We start from the raw sequence: 22,990 nt of genomic DNA, 5'->3' as shown, positions 1-22,990 counted from the left end.
CAAACGCAAAGACACCGGGTTAAGGATTTCCAAGATCTTATAAGGACCGATGAAGCGAGGCTTGAATTTAGGAGAGGAGACCTTCATAGGAACATACCGAGAAGACAGCCACACCAAATCCCCAACACGAAGTCGGGGACCACACCGCGGCGGCGGTTGGCAAAGCGCTGAGCCTTCTCCTGTGACAACCTCAAATTGTCCACCACATGGTTCCAAATCTGCTGCAACCTATCCACCACAGAATCCACCCCAGGACAGTCAGAAGACTCAACCTGACCCGAGGAAAAACGAGGATGGAAACCAGAATTGCAGAAAAAAGGCGAAACCAAAGTAGCAGAACTAGCCCGATTATTAAGGGCAAACTCGGCCAATGGCAAAAAAGTCACCCAATCATCCTGATCAGCAGAAACAAAACATCTCAAATAAGTTTCCAACGTCTGATTAGTTCGCTCGGTTTGGCCATTAGTCTGAGGATGGAAGGCCGACGAAAAAGATAAATCAATGCCCATCTTAGCACAAAAAGTCCGCCAAAACCTGGACACAAACTGGGATCCTCTATCAGACACAATATTTTCAGGAATGCCGTGCAAGCGAACCACATTCTGAAAAAATAGAGGAACCAAATCGGAGGAGGAAGGCAACTTAGGCAAGGGCACCAAATGGACCATCTTGGAAAAACGATCACACACCACCCAGATGACAGACATTTTCTGAGCTACTGGAAGATCTGAAATAAAATCCATGGAAATGTGCATCCAAGGCCTTTTCGGGACAGGCAAAGGGAAAAGCAAACTGCTGGCACGAGAACAGCAAGGCTTAGCCCGAGCACAAATCCCACAAGACTGCACAAAGGAACGCACATCCCGCGACAAGGAAGGCCACCAGAAGGACCTAGCCACCAAATCTCTGGTACCAAAAATCCCAGGATGACCCGCCAACACCGAAGAATGAACCTCGGAAATGACTCTGCTGGTCCATCTATCCGGGACAAACAGTCTCTCTGGTGGACAACGGTCAGGTCTATCCGCCTGAAATTTCTGCAGCACTCGTCGCAAATCTGGGGAAATGGCAGACAAAATCACTCCCTCTCTGAGAATACCAGCCGGCTCAGAAACTCCCGGAGAGTCAGGCACAAAGCTCCTAGAAAGTGCATCAGCTTTCACGTTCTTCGAACCAGGCACGTATGAGACCACGAAGTTGAAACGGGAGAAAAACAGCAACCAACGAGCCTGTCTAGGATTCAGGCGCTTGGCAGATTCGAGGTAAATCAGGTTTTTGTGATCAGTCAAGACCACCACACGATGTTTAGCTCCTTCGAGCCAATGTCGCCACTCCTCAAATGCCCACTTCATAGCCAACAACTCCCGATTACCAACATCATAATTCCGCTCGGCAGGCGAAAACTTTCTTGAAAAGAAAGCACATGGCTTCATCACAGAGCCATCAGAGCTTCTCTGCGACAAAACAGCCCCTGCTCCAATCTCAGAAGCATCAACCTCGACCTGGAAGGGGAGAGCGACATCTGGTTGACATAAGACTGGAGCTGAAGAAAACCGGTGCTTCAGTTCCCGAAAGACCTCCACGGCCGCAGGAGACCAATTAGTCACATCAGAACCCTTCTTGGTCAAATCCGTCAAAGGTTTAACCACGCTAGAAAAATTAGCGATGAAACGACGGTAAAAATTAGCAAAACCCAAGAACTTCTGAAGACTCTTAACAGACGTAGGCTGAGTCCAGTCATGAATAGCTTGGACCTTGACTGGGTCCATCTCCACAGTAGAAGGAGAAAAAATAAAACCCAAAAAGGAGACCTTCTGTACTCCGAAGAGGCATTTTGAGCCCTTCACAAATAAAGCATTAGCACGCAGGACCTGAAACACCATCCTGACCTGCTTCACATGGGACTCCCAATCATCAGAAAAGACCAAAATGTCATCCAGATAAACAATCATAAATTTATCCAGATATTCTCGGAAGATGTCATGCATGAAGGACTGAAACACAGAAGGAGCATTAGAGAGTCCAAAAGGCATCACCAAGTACTCAAAATGGCCTTCGGGCGTATTAAATGCTGTTTTACATTCATCTCCCTGCTTAATGCGCACAAGGTTATACGCACCACGGAGATCTATCTTAGTGAACCAACTGGCCCCCTTAATCCGAGCAAACAAATCAGACAATAGTGGCAAAGGATACTGAAATTTGACTGTGATTTTATTCAGAAGACGATAATCTATACAAGGTCTCAAAGAACCGTCCTTCTTGGCCACAAAAAAAAATCCTGCACCAAGAGGGGAAGAGGATGGGCGAATATGTCCCTTCTCCAAAGACTCCTTTATATAACTCCGCATCGCGGCATGCTCTGGTATAGACAAATTAAAAAGTCGTCCCTTAGGGAATTTACTACCAGGAATTAAATTTATAGCACAGTCACAATCCCTATGAGGGGGCAGGGCACTGGACCTGGGCTCATCAAATACATCCTGGTAGTCAGACAAAAACTCAGGGACCTCAGAAGGAGTGGAAGAAGCAATAGACACCAACGGAGTATCGCCATGAATTCACTGACAACCCCAACTTGACACAGACATAGCTTTCCAATCTAAAACTGGATTATGAGTCTGCAGCCATGGCAGACCCAAAACAACAACATCATGCAAATTATGCAAAACAAGAAAGCGAATCACCTCCTGATGTACGGGAGTCATGCACATGGTCATTTGCGTCCAATACTGAGGCTTATTCTCAGCCAATGGCGTAGCATCAATTCCCCTCAGAGGAATAAGAAATTCCAAAGGCTCCTGGACAAAACCACAGCGCCTGGCAAACGACAAATCCATCAGATTCAGGGCAGCACCCGAATCCACAAAAGCCATAACCGGGTAGGACGACAAAGAACAAATCAAAGTAACAGACAAAATAAATTTAGGCTGTATTGTACCAATGGTGACAGGTTTAGCGATTTTTTTTAAACGTTTAGAGCATGCTGAGATAACATGAGTAGAATCACCACAGTAAAAGCACAACCCATTTTGACGTCTATGACTTTGTCGCTCAATTCTGGTCAGAGTTCGGTCACATTGCATAGACTCAGGTCTCTGTTCAGAAAATACCGCCAAAGGATGAGCAGATTTGCGCTCCCGCAAACGCCGATCAACCTGAATGGCTAAAGCCATAGAATCACTCAGACTTGTAGGGGTGGGAAACCTCACCATAACATTCTTAACGGCCTCAGAAAGACCTTCTCTGAAATTTGCAGCCAGGGCACACTCATTCCATTGAGTAAGCACCGACCATTTCCGAAATTTTTGACAATACACCTCTGCTTCATCCTGACCTTGAGAGATAGCCAGCAACGCTTTTTCTGCCTGATTCTCAAGATTAGGCTCCTCATAAAGCAGTCCAAGAGCCAGAAAAAATGCATCTACATTAAGCAATGCAGGATCTCCTGGCGCCAGAGAGAAAGCTCAATCTTGAGGGTCGCCACGCAACAAGGAGATAACAATTTTAACTTGCTGAGCGGAATCACCAGAGGAACGAGGTCTCAGAGACAGAAATAACTTACAATTATTCTTAAAATTCTGAAACCTAGATCTATCTCCAGAAAGCAACTCAGGAATGGGTATCTTTGGTTCTGACATAGGGCTATGAATAACAAAATCCTGAATACTTTGCACCCGTGCAGCAAGATGATCCACACTAGAAGTCAGAGTCTGAACATTCATGTCTGCAGCTGAGCTCAAAACCACCCAGAGATCAAGGGGATGAAAGAAGCTAAACAGACTGCAGCAAAGGAAAAGCAGGAGGGAAAAAAAAAATGTACTCAGGTCTTCTTTTTATCCCACTTCTGCGATGCATTAAACACTTTTTTGGCCTGCTATACTGTTATGATCCTTAGTGGTTGAGGATCACGAATTACTCCAGCTAAGTAACAAACATAGGACAAGCTCTAGGGAGGTGGCAAACTGGACTGACCGCAAATCTGAACCTATCCAAACACACTAGAAGTAGCCGGTGAACGTGCCTAAAAATCCTAGACGTCTCGAGCCAGCCTGAGGAACTAACTACCCCTAGAGAGAAAGAAAGACCTCTCTTGCCTCCAGAGAAATAATCCCCAAAGATATAAAAGCCCCCAAAGAATAATAACGGTGAGGTAAGAGGAAGGCACATACACAGGGGTGAAAACAGATTCAGCAAATGAGGCCCACTAATACTAGATAGCAGAAAATAGTAAAGGGGTCTGTGCGGTCAGTAAAAAACCCTTACAAAATATCCACACTGAGATTTCAAGAACCTCCGCACCAACTAACGGTGTGGGGGGAGAAACTCAGTCCCCTAGAGCAACCAGCAAGCGAGGAGATCACATCTTAGCAAGCTGGACAAGAAACATGATGAATGCTGATAATCAAAAAATGAACGGACAAAAACTTAGCTTGTCTTGGAGAGGCTGGGAGCAAGGTAATCACAAGGAATCTGAAGAGCACTGAATACATTGATAGCAGGCAAGGAACTGAGTATCCAGGTGAGCTAAATAGTAAGCCAACCAAGGATAACGAACCAGCTGATGCAGCCAACCTGCAGAAAGACAACACTACACAGTACCGCTTGTGACCACTAGAGGGAGCCTAAAAATAGAGTTCACAACATTGTCCCTGATAGATGGACTAGTAGGGTTATCTCGGAGGTTCATTGTTCGGTGTTGGCTGGTCATCCTGGAATTTTTGGTACCAGAGATTTGGTGGCTAGGTCCTTTTGGTGGCCTTCCTTGTCCCGGGATGTGCGTGCTTTTGTGCAGTCCTGTGGGACTTGTGCTCGGGCGAAGCCCTGCTGTTCTCGTGCCAGTGGGTTACTTTTGCCCTTGCCGGTCCCGAAGAGGCCCTGGACGCATGTTTCCATGGATTTCATTTCAGATCTCCCTGTCTCTCAAAGGATGTCGGTCATCTGGGTGGTTTGTGATCGCTTCTCTAAGATGGTCCATTTGGTACCCTTGCCTAAGTTGCCTTCATCCTCTTATTTGGTTCCGTTGTTTTTCCAGCATGTGGTTCGTTTGCATGGCATTCCGGAGAACATTGTGTCGGACAGAGGTTCCCAGTTTGTTTCGAGGTTTTGGCGGTCCTTTTGTGCTAAGATGGGCATTGATTTGTCTTTTTCTTCTGCTTTCCATCCTCAGACAAATGGCCAAACTGAACGAACCAATCAGACTTTGGAGACCTATCTGAGATGCTTTCTTTCTGCTGATCAGGATCATTGGGTGACCTTCTTGCCATTGGCTGAGTTCGCCCTTAATAATCGGGCCAGTTCGGCTACTTTGGTTTCACCTTTTTATTGTAATTCTGGTTTCCATCCTCATTTCTCTTCAGGGCAGGTTGAGCCTTCGGACTGTCCTGGTGTGGATTCTGTGGTGGACAGGTTGCAGCAAATTTGGACTCATGTAGTGGACAATTTGACATTGTCACAGGAGAAGGCTCAATGTTTCTCTAACCGCCGTCGCCGTGTTGGTCCTCGACTTCGTGTTGGGGATCTGGTTTGGTTGTCATCTCGTTATGTTCCTATAAAGGTTTCTTCTCCTAAGTTTAAGCCTCGTTTTATTGGGCCTTATAAGATTTCTGAAATCCTCAATCCTGTGTCATTTCGTTTGGACCTTCCAGCTTCTTTTGCCATCCATAATGTGTTCCATAGATCGTTGTTGCAGAGATATATGGCGCCTATTGTTCCTTCCGTTGACCCTCCGGCTCCGCTGTTGGTCGAGGGAGAATTGGAGTATGTGGTGGAGAAGATTTTAGATTCTCGTATCTCGAGACGGAAACTTCAGTATCTGGTCAAGTGGAAGGGCTATGGTCAGGAAGATAATTCCTGGGTTCTTGCCTCCGATGTCCATGCTGCCGATTTGGTTCGTGCCTTTCATTTGGCTCGTCCTGATCGGCCAGGGGGTTCTGGTGAGGGTTCGGTGACCCCTCCTCAAGGGGGGGGGGTACTGTTGTGAACTCTGTTCTCGAACTCCCTCCTGTGGTCAGGAATGGTATTTCTGTGAGTTCTGTCTGTGGGTTCCCTCTGGTGGCTGAAAGTGGAGCTGCTGGTTTTGAAGTGGCTTCCTCAGCTGCATTGTTTAGGACTGGGCTGGTTCCTCTATTTAACTCTGCTCAGATCGTTACTTGATGCCAGCTGTCAATGTATCAGTACTGGTTCAGATCTCACTTGGATCTCCTGATGACCTGTCTACTTCAGCAGAAGCTAAGTCCCTGCTAAGCTCATTTGTTGTTCATTTGTGTGCTGAATATATTTCTGAGTACCTGCTAAGTTTCTGTCCAGCTGGCTATCATGATATTGTCTTGCTAGCTGGAAGCTCTGGGTTGCAGAGTGGCACCTACCGCACCGTGAGTCGGTGCGGGGGTTTTTTGCTCACTCTGCGTGGCTTTTTGTAGTTATTTGTGCTGACCGCAAAGATCCCTTTATCTATCTTCTGTCTATTTAGTAAGTCTGGCCTCCTTTGCTGAAACCTGTCTCATCCCTGTGTTTGTGCCTTCCTCTTAACTCACAGTCAATATATGTGGGGGGCTGCTCTTTTCCTTTGGGGAATTTCTCTGAGGCAAGGTGAGGCTATATTTCTCTTTAGGGGTAGTTACCTCTCAGGCTGTGAAGAGTCATCTAGGCAGAGTCAGGCACGATCCACGGCTAATTCTAGTGTGTGTGATAATAGGATTAGGGCTGCGGTCAGCAGAGCTCCCACTTCACAGAGCTCGCTCTATTTTGCAGTTTTGACTATCAGGTCATTTCAGGTGCTCCTAACCACCAGGTCCATAACAGCTTGTGGCCAGTGACGGTTTAGTTCCCTGACAGCAAACTGGGTGAACACTGTGGTGGCAGAGGCTGGCCCTGGCACAGCACATGTGCTACAGACAATGAGAATTGCTGGCCCTACGTCTATCAGGGTTTCCTCCACCTCCTACAGCAGTTCCTGCACCCCCCTCCTGCTCCTCCTCATCCTCCATCTCCGATGTGTTATCTCAGAGCACATCGTCCACATCACCCAGAAGTGGGAAACTCTGCGGCACTGTCTCAGCAAAGTGTGAATAGGCTCTACTGAATTTAATTTGTTTAGGAGACAAACTGCACACCGTGGCAGAGTTATTGAAAGGAATAACACACCAGACAGATCTGTGGCTCTCGCTGCTGTACCTACAACCACCTCAGCACCCATTTCCGCAAGTCGGCTACAGTTGCCGCTGCTCTGGCAGTACTGCAGCAGCGCAAGCAAGTGCCAGCTCACCGACTGGTGTGACGTCACCATGCACTGGAACTCCAAACTGCACATGCTGGTAAGGCTTTGTGAGCAACAATGGCCAGTTGTTGAATACCAGCTCCAACACGCCTGTCGGTATACTGGTCATCACCACACATAGCAGCTGAGGAGTGGGCATGGATGTCTGACATTTGTGTGGTTCTCCAAGACTTTGAGGACTCCACAAAGATGGTGAGCGGCGATGATGCCATAATCAGTGCAACGATCTCCATTTCTGTGCCTACTTAAACACTCGCTGCTCACAATTAATTTTGAAGCTTTGCATGCGGAGCAGCTGGGGATGGAGGAAGACATGAGACAGTGCGATAATACAAAGCCCAGGATCATCTCATCTGCTCAGCTCGGATTGGGTAACAATGAGGAGGTGGAGGCTGAGGAGGAGAAGGAGGAACAAGAGCTGGTTGCTAACGCAGCAGAGGTTAGTACCCACACAAGCTTCATCCCGTCACTCTCACGTGGATGAGATTTACAATTCAAAAATACTGGCTTTTGCTAATGCCAAGAAAAATATTTTAATTTCACTTGACTCCGAGTAAAAATACAGGCTAAGTTAATAATTTACAGACCAGGTGGAAACCCTAATCACAACACATTTTAGAGCAGTGATTTAATATCTCTATTTTTTTTATTATTAAATCCTAATTTCCTACAAATTAATCCTTGACTTTTCTTATGGCTGAATTCAGACATTCGTGTATCACGAGCAGTGTATGAACCACGATGCTTGGACTGGCAATGAATCTCCTGACCTGAACTTGGCAGCCTCATATATTCCTACTGAACTGTGGCCAGTCTGTCCTTTGAAGCTCATACTTGGACAGTGATACACAAAACCTCAAAGACGTGTAAATCGCTATTCTCTTTTCCTCACACACTAATCCTCTTCACTATCTGGACAGTTTCTTCAGTGTTTTATGGATTCCTCTCATCTCTATTCCTAAGCTGTGAGCTGTGATGTATTCTCACTATCCAGAGTCTCTACAAAGTGGCGGCTGCATTCCCTGCCTCTGCTTTTACACTGGCTATGATAGTTATTTCAGATTGGCTGTGCTATACCATGTGATAAGAGACCAGAAAGGCATTGGTGGGGAATTCCGCCAGAGGTAATCTGATCCTTCTCTGGCTGATGCGATCTTCTGCAATGTGTAAAATTTCAGCAACCAGTTTAGGCGATTCACGCAAAGTGAATGGCAAAGAAATAGATTAAATTTGCCAGATTCAGTGAATTCCTAAAAATTCAAAATGAATTCAATTTTCAAGTCTTGTGACATGTCCAATTGCTACTGGCCCATAATTTTTAGGCACACCCCTATAAATGTAGGACCCCCTAGAGTAGCCTGAATTTACTATTCATCAGCTTAACTACCCTGTAAACTGTATCCCTTCACTGTCCCACATGGAAGGGGTAAAGGAGGTTTCAAATTAACTTCTTCACTACTAGATCACCAGTGATTTTGAAATTCTGAGAAAACAGTTTTTACCTTGCTTGTTGTCTATGACCAGCTGTTCTATAAAGGTGACCCTGGCCTTGTGTATCCCCCTATTGCATCTCAGTATTCTCTACGTAATGCTTTATATTATACATGGATGTACTGATTAAATATTGATGGGAAATGCTGTTTGATATGGATTCTATGGAACGTTTGATATATCTGGTACTGAATCCTAATCACCAGCCTCTGCTGCAGTTCCCATCCGCATCCCAGAAAATACACAAAATCGAGTCATCAAGGGAGACAAAGGAGATGGTGTGCGTCAGGTATTACCAAATTTCAGAAAAATCCCTGTTATAGCTCGCATAGGGATTGGCATTCAGCTTTTCCAGGTCCCTGAATGGCAAATCAGCCTTGTTGAGTGACAAGAAAGGGGGAACTGTAACAGAGCTAATTATATCAAGGAGTGCTGGCATCTCCATGTCACTAGGGTCTTGCAGTCTGTCAGTGCTTGAGTGTGAAGAACCAGATGCCTCAACATTAAGTCAAAGTAACCACATTTTTTAAATCAGTGATCCTTCAGGCATTGCAAAGTTATGAATTTTTGTAATATATTTAATGAATCTTACTTTGCTTCCTTCTCCCTGTTTCTCAACATTCTGCTGCTATCCCGTTCCATGCTCCTTTAGAAGCTGCTTTCAACTGCTGCTCAGTAAGATCCATGCACTATTTTCACAAAATCTCCAACAATCTCCTCTTTGCTCACTACTTAGATAGTGGACTTTGCATATTATGGTTGGTTGAATATAGCGTAAAGATATTTCTGAGCAGTAGTTGAAAGGAGCTTCTAAAGGTGCATGAACCGTCGGTGTGAAACAGCTCTGCAGCATAGTGTTTGGAAGAGAAGGAAGCAAAATAAGGTAATGAATTAGGTTACAAAAAAGTGTATAACTTTGCAATAACTGGAGGGTAATTCATTTGAAAAACGTTTAGTTATTGTAAATACAGTCCATTGGATAAGTGTTAGATTGGTATGTTTGCCATAAAAAATAAGTACTTATTCCAGAAGTGTAAGGCTATGTGCACACGTTGCGGATTTTGCTGCGGATCTGCAGCAGTTTCCCATGAGTTTACAGTACCATGTAAACCTATGGAAAACAGAAACCGCTGTGCCCATGCTGCGGAAAAAAATGCGTGGAAACGCAGCAGTTTACATTCCGCAGCATGTCAATTCATTGTGCAGATTCCGCAGCGGTTTACACCTGCTCCACAATAGGAAACCATAGGTGTAAAACCGCAGGTGGAATCCGCATAAAATCCGCTGTAAATCTGCAGGTAAAACGCAGTGCCTTTTACCTGTGGATTTCTCAAATCCCCAGTGAAAAAATATCCGCAGACCTCAAAAATGCATGTACACATACCCTAATGGAGTTGCTGGTCGCACATGCGCACTGCTGTTCTTTTCATTGTCTATGGGAGTGACCATAATTTCAAGGTGCAGTGCTAGAGTATCCTTGTCAATGCCATAGACTTTAAGTGGGGGCAAGGCACATGTGTGCCCGCCTGCTTCATTAAACTTCTCGTAGTCAGGGTCTTGTGCCAGGGGAGAACAAGGGTCTTACAATCAGGGCCCTATTTGTTAGTATCACAGACTTTAAATGGAGTAGGACACAAGTGCAATGGGACATGCACGCAATTCAAGTCTTTCTTCTGTCTTTGTATAATATTTTTGTACCCATTAATGCACTTGCCTTATCCCGCTGGAATGGCACCATCCCCGATGCACGTTTCGCCTCCAGCCTTCATCTGGGGGTTCAGCTGCAGACACTGAATAGTGGTTGTAATCATGTACTGCAGCTGAGCTCCTATTAAAGTGGATAAGGCCTATTTGTATCCTATGGTCAAAACTCAGGTTCATTGCAGTGACTGGTGTAAAATTGAGACTAAATGACATTGCTTTGTCTCAATTTTGCAAGGCCATTCACCATTTTTCCATAATTTTGCTGTAATTGTGGCAATAAACTGAAAAGGAAAACTGTTTCCTATATTGATTGCTACAACATATCATGATAGGTGAAATGTATCAGTCTGGAATCTGGAATCTTCATAGAGGATTGAGTACAATGGATTCAATTGTAACAAACCATCAGCTGTGAGAATTTTTGCACTGGGTTTCAGGATCTAAGTTTAATAAGAATTTTTCAATTCACTGACAGTAATCAGACATCATGAAAAATAAATATAATTAAGCAATTTCAGAAAATTGAACTGCAGTACAGTATATTATATAATGATACAGCAGATTTGTATATGTTAACGTGGATTTTTTTTTTTTTTTTAGATTTCATCTGAACTTATTTTAGTCCTGAAGAAAACTCAATTTTATTATCCAATGTGGGTGTAACGTTTGGTAAGTTGCTTCATAACATTTTTATGACCTATTTGTCATGAGTAAGTTTGATATATATATATATATATATATATACCGTATACTATGGGTACAGAAAGTATTCAGAACCCTTTACATTTTTCACTCTTTGTTTCATTGCAGCCATTTGGTAAATTCAAAAAGGTTCATTTTTTTTCTCATTAATGTACACTCTGCACCCCATCTTGAATGAACCCCACCCCCCCAGAAATAAAAACTGAAATATCACATGGTCATAAGTGTTCAGACCCTTTGCTCAGACACTCATATTTGAGTCACATGCTGTCCATTTCCTTGCGATTCTCCTTGAGATGGTTCTACTCCTTCATTGGAGCCCAGCTGTGTTTAATTAAACTGATAGGACTTGATTTGGATAGACACACACCTGTCTATATAAGACCTCACAGCTCACCATGCATGTCAGACCAAATGAGAATCATGAGGCCAAAAGAGCTCAGAGACAGAATTGAGGCAAGGTACAGATCTGGCCAAGGTTACAACAGAATTTCTGCAGTACTCAAGGTTCCTAAGAGCACAGTGGCCTCCATAATCCTTAAATGGAAGAAGTTTGGGACCACCAGGCGTCTTCCTAGACCTGGCCGTCCAGCCAATCTGAGCAATCGCTGGAGAAGAGCCTTGGTGAGAGGTAAAGAAGAACCCCAAGATCACTGTGACTGAGCTCCAGATGCAGTAGGGAGATGGGGGAAAGTTCCACAAAGTCAACTATCACTGCAGCCCTCCACCAGTCAGGCCTTTATGGCAGAGTGGCCCGACGGAAGCCTCTCCTCAGTGCAAGACATATGAAAGCCCACACAGAGTTTGCTAAAAAACACATGAAGGACTCCCAGACTATGAGAAATAAGATTCTCCGGTCTGATGAGATAAAGATAAGACCTTTTTGCTGATAATTCTAAGCGGTATATGTAGAGAAAACCAGGCACTGCTCATCACCTGCCCAATACAATCCCAACAGTGAAACATGGTGGTGGCAGCATCATGCTATGGGGGTGTTTTCAGCTGCAGGGACAGGATGACTGGTTGCCATTAAAGGAAACCTGAATGCAGCCAAGTACAGGGATATCCTGGATGAAAACCTTTTCCAGAGTGCTCTGGACCTTAGACTTGGCCGAAGGCTCACCTTCCAACAAGACAATGACCCTAAGCACACAGCTAAAATAACAAAGGAATGGCTTCAGAACAACTCTGTGACCATTCTTGACTGGCCCAGCCAGAGCTCTGATCTAAACACAATTGAGCCTCTCTGGAGAGATCTGAAAATGGCGTCCACCAACGTTCACCATCCAACCTGACGGAACTGGAGAGGATCTGCAAGGAAGAATGGCAGAGGATCCCCAAATCCAGGTGTGAAAAACTTGTTGCATCGTTCCCAAGAAGACTCATGGCTGTACTAGCTCAAAAGGGGCTTCTACCTAATACTGAGCAAGGGGTCTGAATACTTATGGCCATGTGATATTTCAGTTTTTCTTTTTCAATAAATTTGCAGAAATTGCTACATTTCTGGGCTTTTTTCTGTCAAGATGAGATGCAGAGTGTACATTAATGAGAAAAAAAATGAATTTTTTTGAATTTACCAAATGACTGCAATGAAACAAACAGTGACAAATTTAAAGGGGTCTGAATACTTTCCGTACCCACTGTTTATATGTATTGTATTAACTTTATTTACTGAGATTAAACGAAAGATTTCTAATAAAAAAAAGAAAGACAGCAGGGATTTTCATCTTTAGAAAATCTTAGAATTGAGCATTAATGTTAAAAACTACACTGAGAAACTTTAATATACACACCAATATATATATATATATATATATATATATATATATATATATATATATATATATACTATATAATTGTCTAAGGGTCACTTCCGTCCTTCTGTCTGTCTGTCCTTCTGTCTGTCACGGATATTCATTGGTCGCGGCCTCTGTCTGTCATGGAATCCAAGTCACTGATTGGTCGTGGCAAAATGCCCACGACCATTGCCACGACCAATCAGCGGGCAATATACTACGTCACTGTGCAATATACTGCGTGGCTCTGTGCTGTATACTACGTCACTAGGCAATATACTACGTCACTGGGCAATATACTACGTGGCTGGGCAATATACTACGTTGCTGGGCAATATACTACGTGGCTGGGCAATATACTACATTGCTGGGCAATATACTACGTGGCTGGGCAACATACTACGTGGCTGTGCAATATACTACGTCACTGGGCAATATACTATGTGGCTGGGCAATATACTACGTTGCTGGGCAATATACTACGTTGCTGGGCAATATACTACGTGGCTGGGCAATATACTATGTGGCTGGGCAATATACTACGTGGCTGGGCAATATACTACGTCACTGGGCAATATACTACGTTGCTGGGCAATATACTACGTGGCTGGGCAATATACTACGTCACTGGGCAATATACTACGTGGCTGTGCAATATACTAAGTCACTGGGCAATATACTATGTGGCTGGGCAATATACTACGTGGACATGCATATTCTAGAATACCCGATGCGTCAGAATCGGGCCACCATCTAATATATATATATATATATATATATATATATATATATATATATATATATATAATGTAAAAAATGAAGACAGCACTCCAGTTTAGAAAAAAAAATAAAATAAAATAAAACATATATACAGTATATCTCCTAGAATGGTCTGCACCCACTTGCTGCTGTTCATTCTTGTGACCTGTGTAGTCTCTCTTACATAGGACATAGGGGGAGAAACTACAGAGGCCAGTGCTGTGTTCCCTTACTTCAGTGCTTCAGGATTTGCCTGCTAGCGCTCAGCAGATGCTTCCATACATGTTTCATTATTTTCAACCTTTGCTTTCAAAGTCTGGAACATCTATGTGGGAGGCAGAAACCTTAACAGTGATCACAGGCTGCATTGTTGTCTGTGAGAGGATTTACTCTGCCTAAAAACCTCAATATTGTTCTTTGTGGGTTTTATGTACTGGTGTATACAGATACAGTGGGTGAAATAAGTTATGAACGCGTCATCAATTTTTTGAGTAAATCTATTTCTAAGGGTGCTATTGACACGAAATTGTCACCAGATGTAGGTAACTACCCATCCAATTCACACAGGCAAAGAAATCAAACCATAGATGTCCATAATTTAACCCCTTAACCCCAGGAGTGTTTTTTGGTTTTGCGTTTTTATTTTTCGCTCCCCTTCTTCCCAGAGCCATAACTTTTTTATTTTTCCGTCAATATGGCCATGTGAGACCTTACGGTTTGCGGGACGAGTTGTATTTTTGAACGACACCATTGGCTTTAGCATGTCATGTACTAGAAAACGTGAAAAAAATTCCAAGTGCAGTGAAATTGCAAAAAAAGCGCAATCCCACACTTGTTTTTTGTTTGGCTTTTTTGCTAGGTTCACTAAATGCTAAATCTGACCTGCCATTATGATTCTCCAGGTCATTACAAGTTCATAGACACCAAACATATTTGGAATTTTTTTCTACCACTTAGATAAATAATAACCTAAAAAAAAAAATGCAAAAAAATGTAAAAAAAAAAAAAAAATGTGCGCAATTTTCCAATACCCTTAGCGTTTCCATTTTTCATGATCTGGGTTCAGGTGAGGGCTTATTTTTTTGCGTGCTGAGCTGACGTTTTTAATTATATCATTTTGGTGCAGATACGTTATTTCGATCGCCCGTTATTGCATTTTAATGCAGTGTCGTGGTGACCAAAAAAACGTAATTCTGGCGTTTTTAATTTTTTTCTCACTATGTCGTTTAGCGATCAGGTTAATGCTTTTTTTTATTGATAGATCGGGCGATTCAGAATGCGACGATACCAAATATGTGTAGGTTTGATTTTTTTCTATTGTTTTATTTTGAATGGGATGAAAGGGGGGGGGGGGTGATTTGAACTTTTATTTATTTTTTTATTTTTTTCATATTTTTAAAAACATTTTTTTTTACTTTTGCCATGCTTCAATAGCCTCCATAGGAGACTAGAAGCTGCCATAACCCGATCAGCTCTGATACATAGAGGTGATGTTCAGATCGTCCATATGTAGATGAATCACCGCCAGAGCCCACCTCAAAGCGGGGGTACTGACCTCGAACGTACTAGTCCGTCCGAAGTCAGTAAGGGGTTAAGTTATGAGTAATGATGAGAATGAATGGATGAATGAAAGAAGCTGAGGAATAAGGGGTCCACTGAGACTGGAAAATTCTAAAGGCCCTCCTAATCATGGAGTCCTGGAAGTTTAAAAAAAAAATGGACCCTATTTTTTTATTTGAAGCACATTTTTACTAGACTATACTTTTTGCAATTCAGTTTTCAGCTTTACTGTGTAGACTGGGACAAAGTCAACAGAATCATCTCATCATCAAGATGACACAACATTTAAAGCGCAGACCTGGCATATCCATGCATTACATGGTCAGCCACTACTATAGATAGCCACTGTGTAATGTTACATGTTCACTGCAGGGGAAATTTTTTCTTGTTATAAAATCCTATACATCTTATGAAAATTCTTTGATATTAAAGTATATTTTCAGGTCAATTTTCAGAACAAGCTGCCATGTACTTACATAAGCAATATATATATTTCTTTATATGACTTGCATTCTGAATTTTTTTACTAGTTTTCCCTTCTACAGGCTTTATGTCTAATTTCAGTTGTCTCTGAGCTACTGGGTGGAGACTATCTATTATGAAGTCTCCCATACATAGCACACACTGATATGAGGGATTCCTACTTTCTTGTCTCTATGTAGCACATGTTTAGTAGCCGCCGCAGCATGGGGGGCATTATACAATAATACATCTGTGGATCTAGCACTGGGGTGACATAAAACAATTACTAGAAAGCTAATGTCTTTGAGAGTCTTTGCATCTGTCTCTCTCTGCTGCTGCTTCCTCCTCTTCCCTCCTGCTCCTCACCCTCCACTCTATAGATTTCTACAGACAGGATGTAATCTGATCCCTCAGTGAGCTAAAAATACATCTTGTCTCCCAAGGCAGATTTTGTCAGTATTTCAGATGAAAAGATTAATTCAGGAGAGAAGGAGGAGGAAAAAAAGTGCTGATAAATGGATAAATAGGTATTTTTCTTTAACCACTTTGCACACACTGCTGTACACGTACCTAACTGTGACGCTGCGTCACTTCTCATGAACAAGCCATGAGGGGGGGAAGTCTAAGAGCCTGAGGTCAAATGCCAGTAGGGTACATCAAAGACAAAGGGATAAGACAAACGGATAATCAGAGGCAAAGTCCGGGGTCAAGTAACTAAGGTCAGAGTGTGTCAAAGGCAAACGAGTAGTCAAAAGGCAAATCCAAGGTCCGACAACAAAGATCAGAGTATCAAAACACAGATCACAGAGCTAACACACCATTGAGCAAGGCTACAACTGGCAATGGTCTAACCACTGCCAGCTAGCTAAATAGCTAGGTAGTCACCCTGAACGGATGACACCTGGAGGGAACCCCACAGACCCGGCCAGATTGGGCAGCTGTGCTGTCATTCACAATACTAACAGCCCAGCACATCGCTGTCTCAGTTTGGATGACTGGGCTGTGACTCACAATACTTGACAGTCCAGCACGCCCTTGATCCCAAAGGATGGCTGAGCGCCTGGAATCGTGACAGCAACAGGCTCTGATGATAATGAGACTGCTGAAAAGTTTTCTGTAAAGAAGAGGAAGTGTGTGTCTAAAATAGCCGCTGTAAACAGTATGAAAATTGCAAGATCTATAATTTTTTTTAATACAGTGATGGGAAAAAAAACCTCATTGACAAAATATTTTTTAAAATACAATAAACACAAAAACCGGATTTAAAGAATAGGTGATTTTCAGATTAGACATTCCCTTTAAAGAAATGTAAACCCTTGCACTTACCACCCACTCAATGAAGTGATAGAACAATGATCGCAATAAGCGCCATACTGCGTGTTTTCCACCCCCAGCTTAAACAAAAACAGCAGGCGATGTTCGGGAGAATGCAGGCATTTTCTTTACACCGGCAGAAGACAGGCGCAGGCCTGCCGCTGACATCCAGCTGGCACTAGAGCAAATGATTTAAGATCAATAGTAAAATCAATGATGATGCGGGCGCAGCTGAATAGAGGGGACATCGGGCACCTGAGCAGTGGCAGCGCACAGGGAGGAACGCTTTACAAGAGACTGCTTCCCTGGTGTGATGAGAGCGCACTGCCGCTGCCTGCTTTTTTATTGAAGCTGTAAAGCTTTTGTCATTTAAACCACATTATGGCAGGAGACAAAAAAAAAAAATTGTACAGACGCCTTTTTACAAAGTGTATAAACTCATGGTTTTCCTTTATTTAACCATTTACTATTTTCTGAAACTGTTCCTTTTTTTACTTTTTTTTTCTTAAAGGTGTTGTTCAATAAAAAAATCTTTAAATTAAATATATAAAATTTACGAATATATATATTTTTTTCCATATCTGCCCTGATTTGATCTCCAGATATCAGCGATATTTTGTATCTTGGCAATTTCAATTCAGCTGCTCAAAACAGGAGTATTTTTTGTGTGCTGTGTGTAAAAGCAACTGGCTGATTGGCTCATTTTAATAGCTAAGCCAGCCCCCTTCTCTTTTACAGCCAATGTAAAGAAAAGGGACTGGCTTAGCTATTGAAATGAGCATTGTTGAAGTGCCTTAAAAGGAAATACTCTCATGTTCAGCACAGGGCTTGAAGTGGCGCTTTCAGGACCATCCTAAGCACCTTTGGAAACACAAGTATACTATAAATTCAATATATTTATGTTGCAAACACATTTATAGATCAATTTTAGAAAAGTGGACAATCCCTTTAAAAGGGTTGTTCACTGCTTAGATATTGATGGTCTATACCTGACACCCCACCTTTTAATTGCTTGCAGTGCCGCCACAGTTTACAGAGTGGAACACAACGTTATGAACATGTACACACTCACACATGGGTAATGGACAAAGGGAATTTCAACCACAGGGAGATGTCGCACCTACACTCATCTGGTCCCTGTACACACTACAAAGACTGTAGCCGCACAACTAAAAACACCACCTCGGACTAAACCCCCTGAAAAGCTGTTGAAGGGTTTGTCATACCTCCTGAGGAACCAGATTTGGCAACACACTGCCAACAAAGGGAGAAGAAAATGTGAAGAAAGATATTAAAATCCAGGGTAAGAAAGTAAAACATGTTCATAGGTTGAGAGGGATAACTAAGGGGAACCAAAATAAAAGGAACAAGTAACCTCCCAGAAACCTAACAGTGGTAAAATGAAAAGGTGCTGGGAGTGAAAGAAAACAGATTCACAGCAAATATACAACTGGAGTATATTAAACAAGGTAAATCCCTTAGCTGAAGGGCTGGAACTCCTGAACACACATCCACCATGAGGTATAGCCAGCAAGGAAGTGCAGTGAAGGTTGAAGAAATAGAACCCAACTCAGAATATGAAAGGGTAGACCAAAATGAGAAAACAAGAAACACCAAGAGAGGAGAAAACCAAGAATGGAAAACAAAGACAATTGAAACCATCAACATTTGGACAGGGAAGAAAGGGCAGTAGTTCAGCAGACATAGGAACAGACCATGCAACAACAGGTCACCGGATGGAATCCCCAAACCAAGGCATGATAAACAGCCCCATTCACTGTATAGTGGCTATTCTCAGATACTGCAACTCAGCTCCTATCAAAGTGCATAGGACTGAGCAGTAATGCCTGCTGATCTTCGGGGTGCCGGATGTTGGACCCCGACTGATCTAATATTAATGACCTCTCCTAAGGCTGGCTACAGATTCACAGAACGGACATGAAGGAGCCGGTATACTGCAATACAGCCTGTGCCATGCAAATAACACGTAATAAATCTCTGCATCCAGATTTATTCGAGAGTGATGAGTGATCATTTTACAAGACAATGTTGGAAAAATTGATTTTGTCTTTGAAGAAATATGAAAATAGATATTTTCCTGTCTCAGATATTAACACCTTGTCGTTTTTAGGTGCTGGTAAATTTTATTACGTATATTTATTGTGATCAGAGATATATTTTTTCCTGATACAGAGGTCTAAATCATTTGCATGATCGATTTCTGTCTGCCTGCAGGCACCACTAGGGGGAGCTCAATGTATACTAGTTTAATATTGAATCTAAAGGGGGTCTGTCTGTCACACGCAAAACTAAAATAGAACTATTTAGACCTTCATATGAAGGGACTTGGCCCTATAAAAATTGTATTGACACTGTCCATTTTAGTAAATTTGTTTTATTACATATGGAAATAAGGAGCTTCAGTGCACCCTTGGTGTGACTAAGGCCTTGGTGCATCGTTCCTCTCGCTCAATTGCCATTCTCCCCTTATGATGATTGACAACACTCATTTAGGAGTGCTGCCTCATCTAAATTCCTAGCGTGTGCAGGGGCCGAGTACTCATGTCTCTGTCCTGTGTGTAGTGGCCATTCGCTGCACACAGGATCTCAAAGAAGCGGCTGCCGATACTGAATGAAGGGGGAGATGGAGATGAGGGAGGGAGATGAGAGCGTGCACAATGTCAGTATGTGCGTGTTCTCATCTACCTCTCCTGTGTGTAATGGTGCCCAACGCTGTGCGATCCTGTGTGCAGCAAGCGACCACTACACACAGGAGAAAGAGATGAGAACTCGACCCCTGCAGATTCAGTGAGTTCAGGGCTGGCGGCATAGATCAGGCACGGCTGCAAAGCAAACCCTGTGAATCACCATAAAGGGAGGAGCAGGGGATGGTATCTGAGTGGCCTGAGCACTTGGCCACACCAAGGGTGCACCTAAGCCCCTCATTCACACATGTATGCAATAAATTTACTACAACTTTTTGTACTAGTACGATTTTTATAGGAGCTATGTCCCAGATATGAAGACCTAAATACCGTAGATCTATTTCACTTTTAATTTATAAATCCATTTGCAGTAATCTAATGATGGGAGAGTGAATAATGCGGTTTCCAGGACTGTATGCCTCTCTCATATGATTTTGCATATAATTATAGCATGGAAACATTTGGAAATCCACAGGGCACTGTTGTCTGTTGCAGGACCATGCATTACAGCTGTCACTCATCTCTCTTGGCTCCAGCATTTGCCGTTGTGTCCTCTTTACCTGTGAGGTCCATGAGTTGGTTGCACTCCTGTGATTTTCCTCCAGGGCCATTTAGCCCATCTCAGGTGGCAGTGCGCCAGAGTATTCAGGTAGTTGGCATCCTGCCGCCACTTAATTCCTCCATACAACTCTGCTATTCCATGGTTTTCACACTGCCAGATCATCACTTGTACAACTCTGCTATTCCAATGATTTAGCTCTACTACATCAGTCATCGTTGATCTAGCTATGCTACATCATTTCGGCATCTCCTCTACAGCAACTCCTCCAACCTGCTGCACCTGTCCAAGCTGCTCAGGAACTTCTAAATTAGGGGCTTCAAGGGTCCCCCTTACCAGGTGAGACAATACATCAGCTCACGGATTTCAGACAGATCTGTTTAATGTTTCATTTGTTATTGTGGAGCGAAATCATATACTTGGATCACCCCGCAAGGGCCGTGGGGTACTCGGTACCGAGTCCTTCGGTTCACAGGGGATGTCACGGTGGCTGACCCGGTCCGTGTCCCTGGGACGTCCGTATAAAAGCGAAAGGTCTTTAAAGGGGTAAAGTTTATGTTTGTGACGCTACCTGTGGTATTCGGTCAGGGTTACCGATGCTGCTTTAAGGGGTCCGCTGGGGAGATGTTATGGCAGCTAGATGGTATACCTTCCCACAGGTGAAGTGTATCCCCAGGGTCTCCCGGTGTGTAGATGGTGAATGGTGTGAGGCGTAGTGAAGAACGAGGACACAAGGTTGCAGTCTCTTTACCTTTACTGAAGACTTCAGCATCCACAGTCCAGGGTACAGACCACAGGGCAGACAGAGTCCGGCCGGTTTGGAAGCAAATCCAGAGTCCCCTTGTCCAGGTGGAAATCAGTAGCCTTTCCTTGCGCTGCGGTGGTGTAGTCCCTTACTGCCTATGGCTTCACATAAGGTCCTCACAGATGTAATGTCCCCCATATAGGATAGGACAATACCTGTATGACTGGTGACTTGAGCCTGTTTATAGGGTCTCTTAGATAACCCGGCTCCGTAGGTGTCACCGTGCCTTCTGGGTGTAGGGCGGACAGGTAACCTGCAATTGTACCGATAGAAGAAAACAATTGGAGGAGTAATATCCAATATAAACCGTTTATTAGTTAAAATATCCAAAATACAACATACATTAAATAGAAAAATTATAATACAAGAGAGTACAGCTAGATGGAACAGTCCATCTGTGGATGGGTATCAGCAGAAATAGAAAGTAACGGGAACAAGACCCCAGGCCCAGGAGACCAACTTGAAAACATCCGTAGGGCAATATGATAATAAGCCCTAAGTGTTAGTACAAAAAGCAGTCTAATAATATAATACACCCGATAGAAAAACAGTCTGCAATATCATATACTGCTGTCTCTTATATTGCACCAGCCCTATAGCCTGAAATGCCAGTTGAACCTAATCATAACCGTTCACATAAGGGCATAAGGGGAAAAGAAAGAGGTATGTATAGTACCTGTGGTCATGATGGCCAGAGCGTCCGTCCCGCACTAATGCACCTCGACGCGCGTTTCTCCACGCCTGTGGCTTCGTCAGGAGGTAGGTAGGCTATGAATGTGACCCCTATATATATGAGATGGCTTGAATTTGTAATTATAATCAGCTCCGTGTGGTGCGCTTCCGCCATGTTGTGTCGCTGCTGAGGAGGACGGCGCTCATGATGCCCGTCACCACGTCATGTGATGCCGGTCAGCTGACCCGCCCCGTGACCATGGCGACGCGTCACCATTGTAGAGCGCCCTCCACCACAGCGCGAAGCAGCGCATGCGCGGTGCGCGTACTGGCTGATTCAGGAGGAGGTGAGTGAATGAAACTGTGACGCCCCAGTGTTTACATGTGACGGAAGAAGTCACGCCCCTCAGGCTATACCGAATAAACTCAGAATGGCCACTATTTAGGGGGACTAAACTATAAGGCTCAGATAGATGGCATGAAAATGAGATACCCTCAGGGCCTAAGCTAATAAGGTTCTGTAACTAGAGCCCACAAGCATGAGCGTTCGGATGTATACATTGCATAGATGCTAGTACCGCCATATCTTAAGAATAATTTCAACATACATAAATAACATAATGTGCACTGAGTATTATGTACATGTACACACACTGATTACGCTACCCTATTATCTCCTAATGTCATGACGTGCTGTTGATTATACAAAAAATTGTATGTGCAACATGATACACATTGCATTCAAACGACCAACATCATAGGTGGGCTGCTGTGTACAGGGATGATGGATAGATGAGCCAGCCATATAGGTTTGTAAAAGTCCATGAAATCTTCCAGGGCTCCATCTTTCACCTCTTCCATATATTCACCGGGAACTTCAAAAATAATATATAAGACAATAATGTGGACCTAAACTGTATTGCAGAAAATGAAAAAATTAGATAAAACATAAGATGACAAACAACCGATTAAAAACAAACACAAACCATGATTGAATCGTCAAAAGACCCAACCATGTAAAACATTAAAATTCGCGCCTACTTATTATAGAAAGGACTTAAAGCTTATAGCCTCATTCAGGCCTTTGGGGGCAACCGTGTCGAGGCAGACCATCCACTTAGTTTCCCTTTTCAGTAGTTCCTTTTTATAGTCCCCTCCACGGATTCCCAGCTGTACCCTATC

The 22,990-nt window shown here is 43.3% G+C and overlaps 1 protein-coding gene across 3 annotated transcripts in view; it reads left to right on the top strand.

Moving 5' to 3' along the window:
• The window catches only part of ZBTB7C (zinc finger and BTB domain containing 7C), a 285,106-nt gene that overhangs the window by 137,940 nt on the left and 124,176 nt on the right, over positions 1–22,990 (top strand). For 2 of the 3 annotated variants that reach the window (XM_077283361.1, XM_077283344.1), the window contains exon 2: positions 11,075–11,143. The gene's annotated coding sequence lies outside the window, so the exon portion shown is untranslated. Of the gene's footprint in view, positions 1–10,891; positions 11,144–22,990 lie in introns of those variants that run through there. The other variant, XM_077283352.1, reaches the window with a different exon arrangement.

Source organism: Ranitomeya variabilis, chromosome 1 (assembly GCF_051348905.1).
Source record: "Ranitomeya variabilis isolate aRanVar5 chromosome 1, aRanVar5.hap1, whole genome shotgun sequence".
Taxonomy (NCBI): domain Eukaryota; kingdom Metazoa; phylum Chordata; class Amphibia; order Anura; family Dendrobatidae; genus Ranitomeya; species Ranitomeya variabilis.
Note: the sequence above shows the minus strand (reverse complement) of the source record. Positions and strands in the feature narration are given on the sequence as shown.